The sequence below is a fragment of the Callospermophilus lateralis genome, chromosome 8 (genome assembly GCF_048772815.1).
Source record: "Callospermophilus lateralis isolate mCalLat2 chromosome 8, mCalLat2.hap1, whole genome shotgun sequence".
Lineage (NCBI taxonomy): Eukaryota > Metazoa > Chordata > Mammalia > Rodentia > Sciuridae > Callospermophilus > Callospermophilus lateralis.
This window is the reverse complement of record NC_135312.1, coordinates 7,232,424-7,253,212: the sequence shown is the minus strand read 5'-3', so window position 1 is coordinate 7,253,212 and position 20,789 is coordinate 7,232,424.

Genomic DNA, 20,789 nt, shown 5'->3' with positions numbered 1-20,789 from the left:
AGTAAGTTAGTGTTCTAGTCCTTTCAGGAATAAAGTTAACTAAAAAAGTACTGTCTGATGTATTTTGAGTGAGGTGCACGTATCCTCACAGTAGCAGAGACTTGGCACACACACTCCACACTGTTCACAATGTGGAGACGTAGCCTGGTGTGTGTTTGTCCTGAATAAGTTGAAGCTGGACATTTCTGAAGGAGTATTAAGAAGACAAATCACAAATGTAGGGATTTGGCAATATTCTAAATGAAAATATTCAAACTGAATTTAACCACATTAAGAAATGGGTTGAATTAACAAAGATTTGTTGGGTAAATTGCCTCTAGTCTCTAGAGATTTTCATCACGATAACCTAAGGATTTTAACTCTGAAAAAAAATCTGTGTAATAAGTCTATTAAAGATTTGTGACCATCACCCAAATAACCAAACATGAACATGGAGTTGTCCAGCTGAGATGTGAAGAGAGAAATGATCCCTAAAGAATTTGCCAAGAAGTACATTGTAGATAATTATGATTGTGCATGAGAACTCCTCATCACAGCAAAGTGAACCCATAAATGTATTAAAAATGTTACAAGGGGTGAGGATATATCTCAGTTGGTAGAGTACTTGCCTCACATGCACAAGGCCCTGGGTTCAATTCCCAGCACCATACACACACACCCCTACACACACACCTACACACAAAGTTACAAACTTCATGAAAATAAGTCCATTTCATGAGAAGACCATTGTGCAAACTCATGGCAAGGAAGGTTCAAGGGTCAAAAAGAAGTCTATAGGAGACTTAGAAGATGGTGAAAGGGAGCTGGGCAGTGACTCCCCATCTGCTCACAGCACAGAAAGAAAGCAGTAAAGGGAAAGCGTATTAGACAGGTGGGTGCAGAATACAATAAACGCTCTGAGACTCAATATTACAAAGGGTGAGGCCTGAGAGATTTAAAGATAAATTACCAGAGTAGAAAATAAGCACAGAGTCCCTAAAACCTGAAGTCAGACCAGGATGGGGAAGGCAGAGGGACAATAGAGAGAACAAAGGAGGGTGAGTGGAAAAAATCTTATAAGTTCCTCCACTTAAAAACATTTGGAAAGGCAGATAAAATTTAAAATGTGATGGAAACAAAAGAGTCCTTAAAACAGATCAAGCAACTTAAGACCAAATTGTGAAAATAAACCTGAGCTGGGGATCCACAGCCATCTTGTGGACCCCTCAGCCAACCATTTATCCCCTTAGATCAGCACAGTGTCTTCTCATGCCACGAGAGCTGAAAATAAGACCAGAAGAAAGTGTCTTGAAATAAGACCTCTTAAGAATCCTCAGAGAAGTAATTTCTAGTGGGACCACAACTAAGTGATGTGGATCTGGGGGGGGGGGGAGTGTGCCTAGCCCCATGAAGCCTCTACAACCCAGGTAAGGTCAGAAAGTTCTGCATCCACTGACCCAGATAGTGATGGATCAGCAAAGCAACTTTTACCCCAAGCAGAGGAAAGCAGATCCATTGGGCTACGCCAGCCCCCACCACTGACATCAGCAAGAGGTATCATGGAAAACCTAGGGACTGACCTCTCTCCATCACAGGACTGCACCAGAGAGAAGCTGTCTGAACATCCAATGACATAATGATCCAGTTCCTGGATAGGGGCAGCTGCAGGAAAAGGCTGCTAGGAGACTTTTCCTGAATGAATACCTCAGCAGCTTAACAGAAAATATCTGCAAACAAAGCCCGAGGGAGGTTGGTTAAGGTGAAAAATTCCCTGATCCAATGAAACAGGAACTGGCTACTCCCAGCCTTAACTGGCTCCCAACCTCAATGGTGAGCACAACTGGCAAGTGAAAGGCTTTGTTTGCACTAAGTGGACCTTGCATCAGTCATGTCAACAGAGAGAATCAACACCTGCTGTTCAAAACCTGGAGACGTGGAGCCCTCAGCCAAAAAGTAATCCCCTTAAATCACCACAAGTTTATACCATGATATGAGGAAACGTGGAGAACAGTATAAGAGGTTTTATTTCTAAAAAGGTTGAATGGTACGAGGATTGGTTCTGAAGTAATTATAACAAACAGGGATCAGTGATAACTCTCAAAGAGATGTTGGGATCAGTAGAGGTCATACATTGACTTAAAGTATCTGTATCTGGATATTTGTTCAATACAGAGCTCCTAAGAGAAAGTAGTCCCTTACTTAAAAGAAGAAGTGAGAATACCAATAGATGAGTAGAAATAAAAACAACAGGAAAAAGCAAGGGAAGAAACTATCCCCCAAAGCCCATGAGCCTTCAACAACTGACTTCATAAACACGACAGTCAAGGAAAGGTTAGAGAAGGAATTTGGAAAGTTCAGAGTCAGAATGTTCTGTGAGCTAAAAAATGCAAGGAGTGAAATCAGAGAGAATACTTATCCGGCACTATTAAGCCTCCAAGTTGAAGACAAATAAAAGCCTTCTATGATAAATAGAATTTAAAAGAATTCATAACCAGAAAGCCTGCACTATAGAACGCACTCAGTGAAATATTTCATGAAGAAGAAATGAAAAATAAAAATAAAAGTCATCTTAGAAATTAATTACAGTAGAAGAATAGTCAATGAAAGTAGAATCAAGTCAGATTAAAACATTAGAAATGAATCAAAATATAATAAATCTCAAGAATAACATTGAATGTAAATGGTCTAAACTCTTCAATGAAAAGATATAGGTTGGAAGATGGAATTTAAAAACAAGATCCAACAATATGCAGTCTGTAAGAGACTCATGTCACATACAAAAGCATCCACAGACTGAGGGTGAAGGGATGGAAAAAAGTATATATCATTCAAATGGGACTTGCAAAGAAGCAGGGGAAGTTGTTCTTATATTGGAGGAAGTGAACTTCAAGCAAAAATTAATCAGAAAAAGCAAAGAAGGTCACTTTGAAATGCTTAAGGGCATCATACAACAACAAGGTATAATAATTGTAAATATTTATGATCCTTAAGTCAAAATACATAAAACAAAGTCTTCTCAATATTAAGAATCAAATAAACTGCAATGGAACAATACTGGGGACATTAAACCACTGCTGTCACCACTAGATAGTTTATCCAGACATAAACTAAGTAAAGATTCTAGAGAATTAAAAAATATATATATACCAGTAGTAATGTGGACCTAACAAACATTTATAGAATATTTTATTCATCAATGACTGAATTCACTTTTTTCTCAGCAGCACATTTTCTAAAATAACCATGCTTTAGTTCACAAAGCAAAAATTAGTAAATACTAAAAAAAAAGAAATAATACGTTGCATTCCATCAGCTCATAATGGAATGAAATTAGAAATCAATGATAAAAAATAGAAACCTTTCTAAAACCCGGAGATGAAGTAATACACTTTTGAATAATGACTGAATGGCAGAAGAAATTAGGGGAGAAATTTAAAAAAAAATACTTAGAGGTAAATAGCTTGGGAACTGCTTCCAGGACTCAGTCTCCCTAGCAACAGGGTCCCTGGTGCCCTCCATGGTCCTCTTCTCCCCACAGTCTCAATCCCTACATCATCATAGACAAGTATATGATTTCCCCATCCTTGGAAAAAACAGTATTCTTGACAATACTGTAATCATGGAAATTTAAAATTTTTCTATCAGATTGATTGGTGTGTAGATTGGCTGTCTTGCTGAGGGTTTGAGATCCACTTCCCTGATTAGCAGAAAGCTTGAATATTTCTTTCTGTTTTCCTACTAATAATTCAGGTGTCTCCTCTGTTAGTTTTTCTATTAACTTTAGGAAACAATTTCTTGTGAATTTGTAAGAGATCTTTATAATTTCAGGAAACCAACCATTGGATAGTTGTCAATTTCCTCTCCCAGTCTTTTTTAAACTGAAATTTTGATTTTAAAGTAGAAAAATTCCTTTGTGGTTTGCATTCCTGGAACTTTAAAATAGATCTTTGTTTTACATTGAGATCTTAAAGTTTTCCTCTTGCATTTTCTCCTAAAAACACTCGTGTCTAGAACCTTTAAACATGTCTGATATTGATTTTTATTTGTTCTTTGAGATAGGGAAGTAATAATCTTCCTCTTGATGCCAACACAATCTATTAACTATGACATTTTTTATCATATATCACCTTGACAAGCACAAAATACAATTGTAGAACAATATAAGTGAAGCAACATATCAAAATCTCTGGGATATTATAAATTCAGTTCTAAGAGGAAAGTTCATAGCATTAAGCTCATACATTAAAATAATAGAAATATACCAAATAAATAATCTGAAGTTGTATCTCAAGAACCTAGAAAAAGAAGAATAAACCAACACCCAACTCAGTAGAACAGGACACATCAATAAGTGAGAGCTGAAATCAGTGAAATTGAGAATAAAAAAATATGAAAGATCAATAAATAATAATAATAATAATAATAATAAACCCACTAACCAGAAGAAAAGAGAAACGCCCAAATTAACAAAATTTGAGATGACAAAAAAAAGATCACCACAGACATTAGTGAAATTAATAGGATAATCAGAATCTATTTTTAAAAATCTATATACAAGCCAGAAGGCTGAGGATTGTGAGTTCAAACCCAGCCTCAGCAATTTACCAAGGCCCTAAGCAACTCAGCAAGACCCTGCATCTAAATAAAATATACTTTAAAAAAGCACTGGGGATGTGACTCAGTGGTTGAGTGCCCCTGGGTTTAATCCCCAGTAGAAAAAAATATATACATCAATAAACTAGAAAATATTGAAGATATTAAAACATTCCTAGAGACATATGACCAGCACAAATTGAACTATGAGGTTACACAAAATTTAAGCAGCTCAATATCAAGTAATGCAGTTTTGCTGTGCAAAACCTTCCAACAATGGAAAGCCCAGGACTGATGAATTCTCAGCTGAGTTCTATGAGACCTTTAAAGAAGAATTAATACCAATCCTCCTCAAATTATTCCCATGAAATAGAAAAGGAGGAAATACAGCCAAACTCATTCTCCAAAGCCAGTATCATCCTGACACCAAAACCAAAGGCATATCAAGGAAAGAAAACTTCAGACCAAGATCCCTAAAAAGCATAGATCAAAAATTCTTAATAAAACATTGGCAAATCACATGAAAAACATATTATAAAGATAGTGCACCATTATTAGGTGGGTTTCATCCCAGGGATGCAAGGTTGGTTAACATATAAAAATCAATAAATGCAATTCACCACATAGACTTAAGGACAAAAATAACATGATTATCTCAAGAGATGCTTAAAAAACATTTAACAAAGTACAGCACCCATTCATGTTTAAGACACTAGAAAAACTAGGGATAGAAGGAACTTACTCGAACATTGTAAAGACTGTATGTGACACACCCAAAGCCAGGATCATACTGAATGGAGAAAAACCTTTTCTATTTCATGGGAATAATCTGAGGAGGATTGGTATTAATTCTTCTTTAAAGGCCTGATAGAACTCAGCTGAGAATCCATCAGTCCTGGGCTTTCCTTTGTTGGAAGGTTTTGCACAGCTGCTTCAATTTTATTACTTGATATTGAGCTGTTTAGATTTTGTATGCATTTCTTCTAAAAACAGGAACAAGATGAGGATGCCCACTTTCACCATTCATATTTAACAAAGCCCTTGAAAGGAGCCAGAGCAATCAAACTAGAGAAGGAAAATAAGAAATACAAATAGGAAAAGAAGAGCTCAAATTATCTCTGTTTGCTGATGACATGATCCTATAGATGATTCCTCCCCCCCCCCAAAAAAAATGCCACCAGTATACTTCTAGAGTTCATAAACAAATTCAGCAAAGTAGCAGGATATGAAATTAACACTCATAAATCAATCACATTCCTATATTCCAAAGAAGAATCTGCTGAAAAAGAAATTAGGAAAACTATTAAACTCACAAGAGCCTAAATAAAGGAAATGAAACAAAAGAAAAATAAAAAGATAAATAAAATGCTTGGAATCAATTTTATAAAAGAGATGAAGGACCTCTACCATAAATATTATAGAAGACTAAATAAAGTAATTGAAGAAGACCTTAGAAGATTGAAGACCTCAAGTGTTGTTAGATAGGAAGAATTAATATTGTCAAAATGGTCATATTGCTAATAGTGCTTTACAGATTAAACTCAATCCCCATGAAAATTCCAATAACATTCTTCAAAGAACTAGAAAATGTGGTTCTAAAATTTATTTGAAAAAAAAATAGGAGACAGAATAGCCAAAGCAATCCTTAATGAAGAAAAGAAAGCAGGAGGCATCTAAATATCAGACCACAAATTATACTAAAGAGTTCTAGTAATAGAAAGAGCATAGTACTGTCAACAAAACAGACATGAAGACCAGTGGAATAGAACAGAAGACACAGAGAGACAAACCCACATAAATGCAGTCATTGGATACTAGGCAAAGTTTTTAAAAATATATGTTGGAGAAAAGACAGCCTTTTAAAAAAGTGTTTCTGGGATGGAAATCTATATGTAGAAGAATGAAATTTAGCCCTCTCTCTCTGCACACAAGTCAACTCAATGTAGATCGAAGACCTAGGAATTAGAACAGAAATCCGGCAGCTGCTAGAAGACATTGTAGACCCAACTCTCCGACATGCATGTATGTGCAGAAAACAACCTCCTTAATAAGACTTCTAAAGAATAAGAAGTAAAATTTTAAAAATCAATAAGTGAGATGTCCTAACAGCAAAGAAAACAATTAAAAGCATGAAGAGAGCCTACAGAATGGTAAATTTTTGCCACTTGCTCCTCCGGAATATACAAAAAAACTCAAAATACTTAATTTGAAAATAATCTAATCAATAAATTGGCAAAAGAACAAAGCAGATATTTTTCAAAAGAAGAAATATATGAAAAATATGGGGCTGGGGTTGTGAGTCAGTGATAGAGCACTTGGCTAGCATGCCTTAGTCACTGGGTTCAATCCCCAGCACCACTTAAAAAAGTAAATAAAGGAAATAAAGGTATTGTTCCATCCACAACTGAAAATATTACAAAAAAGTGTGTCACATCTCTAGCAATTAGGAACACACACATACACACACACACACACACACACACAATACGCTAAGATTTCACCTCTCTCTAGTCACAATGATGATTATCAAGGATACAAATAATAAGTGTTAGCAAAGATGTGGGGAGAGGGCACACTCATATATGGTTGTTGGAACTGCATATTAGTGCAAATGCTCTGGAAAATAGTTTCAAGTTTCCTCAAGAAACCAGGAATGGGATCACCATATGAACCAGCTATCCCACTCCTCAATATATATCCAGCACATTTAAAATCAGCATACTTCAGCCACATCAATGTTTATGGCAGCACAACTTGCAAAGCCAAGCTGTAGAATCTACCTAGGTGATCTTCAATAGATGAACAGATAAAGAAAATGTGGTTTATGAACACAATGGAATAGTATTCCACTATAAAGAAGAATAAAATTATGCCATTTGCCTATAAATAGATGAAACTGGAGTCTATCATGCTAAGTGAAATAAGCCGATTCCGAAAAACAAAGATCACATGCTTTCTCTGATATGGGGGAGCTAATGCAAAATAAGAAGAGAGCAGAAAGAATAGAAAAAAGAGAGAGGGAATTTCATAAAAATAGAGGAAAGAGCAGTAGAGTAGATGAAAGGGATTGAGGAGGAGCAAAAAGGGATGAGAAAAGGGAAGAGCGTGAAATGAACCTGACCGAACGTTTGTATGTGCATCCATGAATGTGGCATGGTGTGTCCCACCACCAGGGGTATCCACCGGACACTAATTAAAAAAAAAAAAAAAGAGGCAAACTGTGAATGGATTGAAGAGAGATTGGTGAAATGGTGGGAGGGGTGCAGGGGGGCAAGGAGAAAGCTCTGGGGACTGAACCAAAGCAGGTTGTGTTCCATGCCTGGGCAAATATGTGAAGGTCTATCCTGGTGCTGTATATAACCAAAAGGAATAAATAGTAAAATAACAAGTCTAGAGCTGGAAGTAGGTTGTTGGCTTCCTCACAGGTTTCCAGCATAAGTACTGAGTTACCGGCAGACAGCTCTCTGGGATCATCACAGAGAACAGCACTGGTGAAGGGCTCATGTGCTTTTAGCATCTCACATGTACCCCCGTGCCTAGGCCTCAATCCACTGTGAGAGAGGGCGCTCACAGGCACCACCCCTGGTTTAGACACAGAGGGCCCACTGGGTAGAGAACACTGAAGCAAAGGCACATCACTAGTGGAAGAAGAGACAATGAGGCCCAGCCATGCCCTCCTGGACCTTCTTTGCATCCCACGCCACATATGTATATTGTCCCCAGGAAAAGCCCCAATCGTTTATATTTATAATCACTATTTTGATGACTTTAGTCATAATTCTCCATGCTGATCAGCAGAAAGAGAAGGAACTTTCTGTTATGGGTGTAAAGATCTATTTTTATTACATGAACTAGTTTAATAACTTAGAAGTGTCCTCTGTGAATTGGTGATTCTTATTTTAAGCAATACCCCTTAGCAGGCAAAAAGTATGATTCCTGTTAGGTGTTGACACAAAAGGTGCTACAGAAATATGACCAAAGCCCCTGCAATCTGAAGAGGGGTGCTATTACCTCCTGTCTCCTGGAAGCTGATTCAGGACTGCTCTGTTTACTCTGATCCCCTGCGCTCCGCCAGCACCAGGTGGGGCGCTCAAGCCCACTGCTTCAAGAACTCCAGCTGGGCTCAGCTGGGCTCCATCTCCCCCTTCTAGGATGCTGCAGGGTTTCCATGCTGAATTCTTATTGGGAAGCTGTGATCTCAGATTTGCACATTAGCGGATCTCCATGACTCCTGCTGTGCGATGCCAAGGCCTTGTCACAAACCAATGGAAGCTGAAGCCAGCTGCTTACCCGACAGGAGGGAGATGGTCTGAGATATAGGAACCTGAAAAGAAACCATCCATCTTCCCAGGGCGACAGTGCACAGCCACACTGAGTCCCTGCTCCTGCAGTTGTCCCAACCCCTGGTGAGGAAGGGTACAGAGAACAGAATGAAAATCTGGGAGCTACTCTTTGCACTGATGGAATCTCTTGGAAATGGTACCACAAAGTGCTACTGTTTCCCCCAGTCTTCCAGATTGATGAGGTTTGCTATTTAGTTTCCAAAGGAAACACATTGGGAAAACAAGTTGTTCCAATTTTAAACCAGAGTAAAACTTTTGACTCCTGTGAAATGCCTTCAAAGAGCAAAGGCAATTTGTAGTGATTAAGATGCACACTTCACATCATGGGCGTTGGGACAAAAGCAAAGGTGGCTTGCAGCTAATAACAATAATGACAATATAGTAATTATAATGACAAAAGCTGAACTGTGGAACAATTACGTTCCTGGGCACTGCCTGATGATGTCTGTAGCTGACACTGTTGTCTTCCCCACATCATAAGAAGTTAGGTACTAAGAGTACCTCCACCAGACACAGTGCCAAGTAGCACCGACAGGTCAAACTGACCCAGGCACACAGCCAGGATTCAGCAAAGCCAGAAGAAGCAAAATCACTGACTTGCATACCCCTGTTTTGGTTACAAGGCAACAAAAGACAAAACACCAGTACCAGGGAGCACCCTTCAAAGATTGTATTCTGGTCTCTCAAGCAGTATATGATTCTTTTCCACTGTCTTAGTCCATTTTTAGTCACCGCATCTCAATACCTGAGGCTGGCACTTTTGAGTAAGGAAGGTGCATGGTGATTCTGGCTCATGATTTTGGTGACGGGAAGGGGTTCAGCAACAAGACACTGGGCTTCTAGAAAGCACCTCCCAGCTGTGTTATAACATGGCACAGAAGCAAAAAGAGAAGTGGCCATTACAAAAGAGGGAGTCAGGAGAAGTGCCAGATCCACTTGGCACTGGGACTTCCCTCAAGAGCAAGAGAAAGAGAGCAATTCTGAGATAAAAGCATTAAACCCTCTTGGAGGACCTAATCTCCTTCAACTGGGACCCGTATCTTAAGGGTTCCAACCCCTTCCAACACCAACATACTGGGGACCAAGTTTTACCACCCAAGAATTTACCCTTGGGGACAAACCCTACCCAAACTGTTACATTTATTGTGTTTTCAAGCAGAATTTTCAGAAGTAAAAGCATTTCCAATCTTTTCCCTTTCCACTGTTGAACAAATTGAAGCTCACAAAGTTTCAGGACTCTTCCAGAGTTCCTGAGAAAAGTGACAGTGCAGGAAATCAAACCCTGGTTCCAGGATGATAATATTAAGGCTGAATGAACACTTTGCATCCCGTGAGGTCCTGCCCATAGCAAAAAGTTGTGGGAAGAGACTGTTTTTCACAGAGGTTTATGGAAACACAGCACATTCAGCAAGCAAGCAACTACTGGCCAGCTGGGGTAGCCTCAGGATTCATGTCATAATATCTATGTTTTGCCCTTGCCCTTCCAAGAAAATGATCACATTCTCTGGCTACCTTAGAAGAATTTACAGGTCGGAAAGGGCTCGTTTTCTCTTTTAAGAGTCAGCCTTTGGGAGAATTCCAGGTCAATGAACTAGCTATACCTTACGTGTTTGTAGCTCTAACCATTTTCAATGAACAGCTTTATACACTCCATATGTAGATATGAAAGACAACATCCATCAAACAGAAACTAGGTTCTCCTTCTGTCATCTGCCTAGGCAGAAAGTGCCAATGATTTGTGTATCAAATCACTTTCCAACAGAGGGGAAATGAACAGCTTCTTCATCCAGGAGGCCTGGGTAACTCAGACTCAGAATAGAAACTATGCTAGTAAATACTACCATCTATTGTGCACTTAAATGAATCAGAAAATTATCTGAGCAATTCACATGTGTGTCTTCCTTTGATTCCTCACATAAATGCTGTCAGATAAAAACTGTTTTTATACAGATCATATTTGTGGTCCTCAACCAGGAGCAATTTTACCCCCAAAACATTTGGCAATATCTAGAGACATTTTTAATTGTTAAAAAAGAAGGTAGAAATGAGAAGGTTTTGTGGGCATTCAGTGGGTAAAATTTAGATAAACATTCTATGTTTAAACATACTACAAAGCACAGTTCAATACTTAAGAACAAATGTGAATGTTGTCAAGGTTGAGAAACTCCTTTTTGAAGAATAAAAAATGTGAGTAACTGAAATGATATTCCACAAATTAAACAGTAACAAAATCTACCTCTGTATCTCCTATTCCCCATCCAAATGAAAATATAGCAAAGTGTTACAGAAAAGTATTACCAGGAATCCCTGGCTCACTCTGTTAGATCAGTATAATATAGGTCAATGAATCATATGAGGGCATTTCAAAAAGGAAATCACAAATCTATCTACATAATAAATTATGATGTGAAACCTTTAAAAATACATGGTACATCAAACCCAGCAATTATAAATTAAAACTTGAGCAAGTGGAGTTTGCCTCAGAAATTCAAGGATGGTTCAATGTCAAGAAATGTTAGGGAATCATTATATAATTTAAATAGATGCAGGCAAACATTTGAAAAAAATCATCATTTTGAAAAGTAAAGTTTTATAATGCTAAGAATATAAAGGAGTTTTTAAACTGACATCATTAAAAGCCTTTAACAAAGATCAGCATAATGATAAAATTTAGAATGATTTAAATTAATGAAACAAGAATATTCCCAACCACCAGTTTTATTTAGTATCAAAACTCTTGTCTAAAACAGAAAAAGGGAAAAGCTGCATGAATTATGAATTATAAGCATTGGAAATGATAAGATTTCTGTTTTAGTTAGTTTTGTGTCATGTGACCAAAAAAGTAGTCAACAACAATTTAGAGGAGGAAAATGTTATTTGGCTCAGAGTTTCAGAAGTTTAATCCATGGTCAGCCAACTGAATTCCTTCATGGTTAATATAAGGCAGAATATCATGGCAGAAGAGTGTGACAGAGGAAAGCAGCTCAGGACATGACAATCAGGAAGCAGAGAGAGCTCTGTTCACTAGGGACAAAATACAAACCCCAAAGTCACACTCCCAGTGACCCACCTCCTTCAGCCACACCTTACCTGCCTCCAGTTACCACCCACTTAATCCCTATCAGTGGATTAATGCACCAAGGAGGTAACAACTCTCATAACCCAATCATTTCACCTCTAAACTTTCTTGCATTATCTCACAACTTGTTTCTAAATCATGATAATTACATATAAAGAAAATTTAGGCAAAGGTAAAGATAAACTATACAATCAAAGAGATTGCTAGGCTTTATAATAAGGTTAGCAAATGAAAATCAGTAATAGCTTATTAGAAATTAAAATGAAAAGAACCCATTTAGTAGAATTGCAAATTGCAAGATCCTCAGTAATAAATTTAACCAAAAAATATATATATATATCACCCGAGGGTTGGGGCTATGGCTCAGTGGTGCACACTTGTCTGGCATATGTGAGGCACTGGGTTCAATTCTCATTACCACATATAAATAAATAAAATAAAGGTCTATCAACAACTAAAAATAAAATAAAATACACTACCTTTGGAGGGAAAATTTTAAAACATTAAGAATAAATTTAAGAATATATTAGTAAGTGGAGACATATAAAATGTTCATAAATGTAAAAATTGATATAATGTCAAGTCTTCCAAATTAACTATAAATCCAGTATAATTTTCACAGAGTTTTAAATGGAAATATTCAAGTCATTACTATCATTTGTACAAAACAGCACAGGGTCAAAAAATCTATAGTAAATTTGAAGCAAAGAAAAAGATGGGAAGAAATGCCCTATGAGATATAAGAATTTTAAAATCATGGTATTTCAAGCAAATTAATATTTTCAGAAAAGTAAATAGAGAGAAATGTCTCCATCTCTCAAATGTCCAAATGTACCTATATTGTGCACATGTTAAGGTGCTATATGATAAAAAAATGTCATAGGTAATAGATTGTGCTGGCAGAAAGAGGAAGATTATTACTTCCCTATCTCAAAGAACAAATAAAAATCAATACCAGACATTTTTAAAGGTCCTATACACTAATGATTTTAGGAGAAAATGCAAGAGGAAACCTTTAAGACTTCAATGTTAAAAAAAAATCTATTTTAAAAGACTCCAGGAATGCAAACCACAAAGTTATTTTTCTACTTTAAATCAAAATTTCAGTCAAAAATGACTGGGAGAAGGAATTGACAATTCATAAAACTATCCAATGATTGGTTTCCTGAATTTATAAAGATCCCTTAGAAATTGTTTCAAAAAGTTAATAGAAAAACTAACTAGTTCAGGATATAAATATAGTAACAGAGGAGACACCTGAATGATCAGTAAGAAAACAGGAAGAAACATTCAAGCTTTCTGCTAATCAGGAAAGTGGGTCTCAAACCCGCACCAAGACAGCCAATTCACATACCAATCAGTCTGACAGAAAATTTGCAAATTTCCATGATGCCAGTACTGTGGAGAATGTTGAAGGATGGGAAAATCATATGCTGGTCTGTGATGCTGTGGAGATTGGGGCTGTGGGGAGAAGGGGGCCATGGAGGGCACTGGGGACTTGGTTGTAGTGGAGGCTGAGTCCTGTGCAGTTCCTAAGCTCAAGGAAAAAAAGAAAAAGAAAAATACTAGAACTCAGAATTGCACTGAAGAAGCAGAATCACAACTCGGTTGTGCTGGAGATCCAACCCTGGGCCTCTTGAGGGTGAGAAAAGAATGTGCCACTGAGCCACAGCCCCAGCACAGATACAACTTTGCAAAACAGGTGAGGCTTTGGAAACAAGAAACATGATTGCAGTGACCTAGGCAGAACAAAGACCTGAGGACATGGGACCTTTTCAGTGAGCCAGGTTCTTAAAAGACTAGCAGGAAATTTCATGTCCCCCCTTGATGGGTCAACCAGATGACTACCAGAATTTGCTAGCAACTTTGCTATATGGGGATGTCATTCAATTCTGTTCAGGGAGAAGTAAGGATTGGACCTAAATTTACAAACCTGAGATTGGAGGATATAGCGCTCTCTTTTTTTAATTGTCAATAACACAAAATTACAGAGTTGGTAAGTCATAAAGAAAAGAGGTTTTTTTTGGCGAATGTTCTGGAGGCCAGAGTTAAAAGTCCCACATCTGGTGAGAGTCCCAGGGCAGTGTTTGGCAGCACATGGCAATGGGTAGGGAAATGTGTATGTGTGTCTGGTCTCTCTTTTCTAAAGCCACCAGGATTCAATCATGGGGATCCTCACTGATGATCTCATCTAACCTTAATCACCTCTGAGAACCATGGTTGGATTAGGTTGTCACCCCCTTAATTCCTCACAATGGGGATTAAATGTCCACATACGAGGGCTTGGGGACAGTCCATATCCAAATCCCACCTGGGGCATTTTGTGCACTAGTCACAGACAGCCCCACATAGATGAAGCTCATCCACAGGACTCCAGGGGAGTGTGCGCTAAGAAACAGGTGTTGGGCATTTCTTCCTTGCACTCCCTCTGTTGGACCAAAGATCAACCCATGTGCAATGGTTGATATTCTATTTCCCTATCCTCAGGGTTTAGACTGGCAATTTCAAGGACTGCCTTTGGCAGGACTGAAGTACTGACGCTCATGGGCCCCCTACTTCGGCACCAGGCCAACCGTGATATTTTAGAACATCATCTTGATGTCTTCCCCTCAGCATTCCAGACATTTCCCAACCAACCTTGCTACATATTGGAATCAGTCATTTATCACATTTCTTCTGGGCCTGGCGCTAAATACTGTGCCAATCAAAACAAAACAAAGTCTTTCCCACCTTCAATGGCCTAATTTTTAAATTGAAATCCCAGGGACCCTGTTAGAGCACTTAGCGTCGACCTTCTCTCCTGCTGTTCCTCACAGGCTATTACACTAATAAGCTTTATTATCTGCTCCATAACCACTGGCAGTAACACAGCCCAGTGGCCATTGCAGAAGAAGAGCATAATGATAGGAGAACAAGGTAAATTTAATAAAGCATTCTTTGTTCTCCTGGTATATGCAGGATAATGGGCAATTTCTTATTGTTTATTGACCACATTAAGAGTTTGATGTGATCCAAGTGCTCTATGAGGCTGACAGCTACAAGCTCGAGAGAGCTGTGTCCCAGCTGGGATGCAGCTTTGGAATTGGTGTCTTGGAGGAAGTCTGGACCAGCCAGGCATGGTGCACATATGTTATGTCCTTTAGAGCTCCCAGAAGCTCTGCCCACAGCCCAGTGGGCAGGATTTGCAGGTGGGAGGAGGCTCTGCAGTGCTGGAGAGACTCACCCAAGGCTATTGGAAGGAGTCGGGCAGGGTGGCAAAGAACCCTGTCTGATGCGCATTGAGTCTCTCAAATGTCCAGTGCCATACTGTTCTTTCTATCTACCATTCCAAATCCTTCTCATCTTCCTTCACTCAGCAGATAGGTCCCCTCCTCCAGGAATCCATCTGGGGATATCCTATCAGCCCAGACTGATTTGTCTGCACCAAGCAGGTGGGTTCTGGAAGTTAATTTTCCCTTATACATTCATCCTCTTCCATGAAAGTTTGTGCCTGATTCTTCCAGTTTGAAATCAATTTCTCTTTCTTGGAAGATCCACAATGTTTCACATATCTGACTGAGGCAGTGAATTAAATTAAAAAGGATGAGTAGATTTGACCTTCTTCCCTACCAGGAAGTCAGAGGTGGCATCTTGGTTTGAAGTATAGATTATGTGTCTTTTTAAACCACATCACACCCAGGCAATACAAAAGATGTGGTGTACCATACATTTGGCTGCTTTTGTTTTCAAAAGGAAAAGTGCCCCTAGTAACAATGAGATAGAATTTTGGGGGAGTTAGTAAATATCTCCTTCAATAAGGTTAAATAAATGCTTCTCGTATAAGCTGCAATATGCACTTATTTAAAAAGCACTCGTAGTCTACTCTGTGCTAGTTTCTACTCTACAAATTTTGCAAATATTAAGTCATTTAATTTTCCTTACAGTCCATGAAGAAAATACTACTCACATTCCATAGGTTAGAAAATAGAGACAGAGAAAGTTTAGTAGCTTGTCCAAAGCCACAGAGCATATCTTATTCATGTTGAAACTGTCATCTGCTCTTAACCCACATTGGAGAATTATAGGTAACAGATAAGCTGGAAAAAAATATTTTTCATTATTACACTCTGCAAACTCAAATTGATCATATGATACCAAGCTCACAGAGTTTTCAATGGAAAAGAAAGAACAGAATGTTTATTGAACATGTATTTTATACCTAGAGATTGAAATTAATATGCTGCCATCAACAGCAAAGAAATGATTGTCTTCATATTGCAGATGAGGGAACAAGGTCTACAGAGATTAGATGATGTGTCAGTGGCCTCCCCATTCAGCTAGACGCAGAACTGTGACGTGAACCTGTCTTCATCTGAGTGAAGAGCATCACATGTAGCATCTCAATGAACTGTATCCTCTACAATAATCCATGGTTTCTGAAGCCAGAGTTTTCATTGTTCTTTCTACAAACAGTCAATGTGGTCATTGGTTGCATAGTATCAGGTGATATCATTTCAAAAGCAGGTGAATCAATCTGAGATGATTTGGTGTTGAATGGTTTTCCATTTTTAATGCCATTTCGCCAGTTTACTGTGGCTCACATTAGAGTCAGATGCTTTGCAGTGCCCCAAGTACAATTTTGAACTCCCTGTTAATTCCCCTGATTTTCACTCTCCCTTTGCATTTTGCTGAGAGACAGCTGTGGTTTGCAACAAAGGTGCGGTATAATTTTCTCCCATCCTAAGTTGCGGAAAAGCCTGCATTCACTGCATGCGCAGCCTGCTCCTTTATGATCAGTCCTTCTGCCCTGCTTAGCTGATAATCGCACAGACGGGCCCCCTCTCTTACCTTGGTTTAGAATAATCAGAGAAGCATCTCTTCATCTTTTCCCCATCTTCCTTCCTTACCAGATCGGCATTCTGAGCTGATCAAAGGTGCTTTATTCAAGTGTCAAAGTGTTTCCAGGGGTGCTAAACTCCAGGAAATTCAATGTTGCACAGATTCAATATATGTATAATTTATAGGTAAACAGAAAGAGGTTTCCAGGCGCTTTTGATGAACACTATGGCAGTTGTAAATGCTCCCAGTTCAGGATTTCACAGTTTGAAAGGCCAGTTTCTAGCAACCAGGTGCCTATAGAAAGTGCTGCTGGTTCCCCGTTGAATCCTGCCTTAAAAATCACACCAACAGCAAACTTATTACATCATCATCAACAACAAGAAATGAAGTGCAAACATTTCTTTGAAACACACTTCCATTGACTTTTGGAAGTTCATTTTTGTTTCATTTTCTTTTTATATAAAGTAATTTGTATGCACCTGTCACATCTTAGCTCTTTATATAAAATGCTCTGCATGAGAAGTCTTCAGAGTGATGGTCCTACACCATAAACGAATATAAAGGAATGTATTTTAGCCCAGTGTTTCCATTAGTCTAAATAATACCACTTAACAGCTTTATGAAAATTGTACTTCACATCAAGATCATAAGCCTGAATCACCTCCAACCCCCATATATACAGTTGCATGTAGATACATCAGAATATATTGCAAAGAACTGAATTATCTAGAAGCAAAATGGTATGCTGCTTCAACCTCAGAACATCAAATGCTTTTTTTTAAGCTTTCTCCCTCAAACTGGGGCTCTAGTAGGTACAAATTTTATATGTAATGAAATAAGTGCAATCCTTTGAAGAAATAAGTGGGTATTTCTCAGAAACTGTCAAAGTCCAACCTTCAGTTCCACTATGAAAATGTCCTTAAAATAAATGTAGTTATATCTACATTAGTCACTTGAATCACTTCTATCATTTCCCTAATGTAGTATCTGGCCAGTCCGGGATGCAGAGGCACTGTGTTTTAAGGATGCCCTCTTGATAGACAATTCTTCCTCATTCTGAGTGAATTTTACTGCTTCATATTACATTCACCACCCAGCCAGGCAGCCAGGCAGCCACCAGTCCACTAATCCATCCCTCCATCCATCCATCCATCCATCCATCCATTCATCCATTCATCCATTCACCAATTATCCAAGCTTATTCCTTGAGACCCTGAAAAATGGGTCAAACTCCACCTGCATGTGAGAGGTTGTCTCCTATTAGAGGAGAGTTCTTGCAGTTTACCTGAGTCTTCACTTGCCTGGTATAAACATTTCTACTTTATTCAACTGTTTTCGTATATTTTTTCAAGAACCAGACCAGAGCTCTTTCTGCAATATCCCCAGAATTCTGACTGTACCTCTAGCAACTCTTCTTATATGCCTGTCAGTCACAGCCTGCATTAGTTAAGAATATCTCCAGCTGCAGATGACAAGAAATCAAGAGTACTGCTTTAAACCTTGTGCCTATCTATTTACGTAAAAGCCACAGAGGTCAGCAGGCTCAGAGTTAGTCTGGCAATAGCCATGACATACATTCCCAAGATCTTCCATGCTTTCTTCTGTTTTTCATGACTTGTGGATTAATTTGATTTATAGTCACATCATTACTGCAAGATGGACCCAGATAGTTCCACGATATGTCCACAGCCAAAATAGAAGGAAGAGAAAAGGGATGGGACCCGGGTTCTTGCCTTCTTATTTCATCCATTGTACTAGGAATCTCAAGTCTACCTGGAGCTATTTGAATTTCCCCATGGCCACTCCTTGCTGAGGGAGGAAAGGAAAAGTGATTTTCTAGCTCAGATTGGGAATGTTGCTGACAAAGAACCTGGCTGATCAGCAAAGAAGGTGGATTGGCTGCTGCCTAGGTGACACACCATGCCTGCTGCACATTGGAGTATGAGTGTTCATGCGCAGAAAGACCCTCATTCACTTTAGTATCCCCAATTCCAAGACAGAACCTGGTACAGTTTTGCCAACTGAAAGGAGAGATCAACTTGAATACGTAAAGTAACCAGTAAACAAAGCCATCAGGTTTTATTCCTTTATGAACTTTCAAATTATCCTGTCTACACCCACCTTGGAAAGGGGCACGGAAGGGAACATGTCAGGTAGGATTGTCACCTGCTCCATCCTGATGTGGTTCATCTCTGAGTAAAACCAACAATATCCCCAGAGTTCCCTTTGGACTCATCTTCTGCTGTTTCACAGAGCAGACATTATGTAATTTTAATGCAGAATGTGGCCAAGTCTCATCCTACAGATGGGGAGAATATGAACTGGGCCTCTCACCTAGCTTCTAAGAGTTTGCTGGAAATCTTTGGTGTTCCTTGGTTTAGAAAGGGATCCCCCAAATCTCTGCCTTCATATTCATATAGGATTCTCTGTGCGTGTGGATCTGTGTTCAAATGTCTCCTTTGCCTGAAGACAACAGTTATGTTGGATTAGGAACCATATTGGTGACCTTATTTTAAACTGACTACCTCTGTAAAACCCCATCTCCATGGGTCACACTCTGAGGTATTGGGGTTCAGAATTCAACATCTAAGCTTTGAGGGCCTGCAATTCAGCCCATAGCACAGTCACGAGTCTAACATGGACCATTTAACCGTAAACATGGGGGTGTTTGCAGAGGAGCATTGCATAAGTCATGATTTGGATGACCTGGATTCAACCAGCTCTGACTCTTATCAGCAGCACATCCTTGATCTGTTTCACCCCCTAGCTCTGCCAAAGGTGGAAGCTATTTTATTAGAAATAATTATTCAAGAATCCATCTGGAATGATCATCTCTACATGTTTAAAAACATTTATTTATTTGGCCTAAAACTCTTTTCTATCATTGAGTTACTTCTCACATACAGTAACTGTAGGTCTGGAAGTCCATATATTTTCTTCTACTCATTCACAGTCTGTTTTACATTCCTGTAATGTCATACCTGAGCCTGGGTGACTGTATGAGGAAAAGAGGCCCAACTGTAAAAACCATAGCTGGAATAAGTTTTTTCCACTTTTAGTATCTCACAGTGAGGATTGAATTTGAGCACATTAATCCTCAGGATCATGCCTAAGGCATGTCCAAACTGTGCCTCAGTTCATCATACATGCATGCATGCACACACATACACACACGTGAGTGCATACACACACACACACACACACACACACACACACACACACAGCTCTTTTGCTAACAGAGGCTTTATCCTCTCATATCAGTGCCTTCAGACCATTCTCTATATTCTCACATGACCTCCCCATGGATTCAATAATCTCATTTTCAAGGTTAATTCTATTCATGAAGAAAAGAAGAAAACCAATGAGTATTGAGCACACACTAAGACATGGATATGTTAAAAGGAAGGGTTCTCTGATGCTTTGACTCTATTAAGGTGACAGAGCTGGAAAGTATCAGACAGAGAATGTGGCTTCTTGGTGAATTTAGAACATGCAGTCTTTATCCACTATTTTTCAGAATCTGCATACAATGAATTTTGTTCATGTCTTTTATGTTCAAGGAAACTGTGGGAGATTCTTTCCCTAGCACCCTGGGTTGCTCTGCCCCTGTGTTTCTTAGGACTCAGGTGGCACTGAACATGTTTGCAGGGAGTAGAGTGACTGGCAATGACTTAGGCTTCAGAATGACACCAGTTTGACTTGAGAGAGGAAAAGCCTATTTAATTTATTTTCAACTCCTTTATTGATATTAATTGAGAATATGATTTGGCCAGCTCTAATCCCACTCTGATTTTTATGCAGGTTGACAAAGGGAAGGACACAAAAAAACAAAGAACATGAGGCTGTTTCTCCAAGCTTCCAGTCTCATGGCAACACGAAGTCACAGCTGATTGCCCTGCCCACGCGTTGCAGGGATTACAGGGTGTGACGGCAAAGTGGCTTTTTGAGAAATGAGATGCTGCATATTTCATTATTTC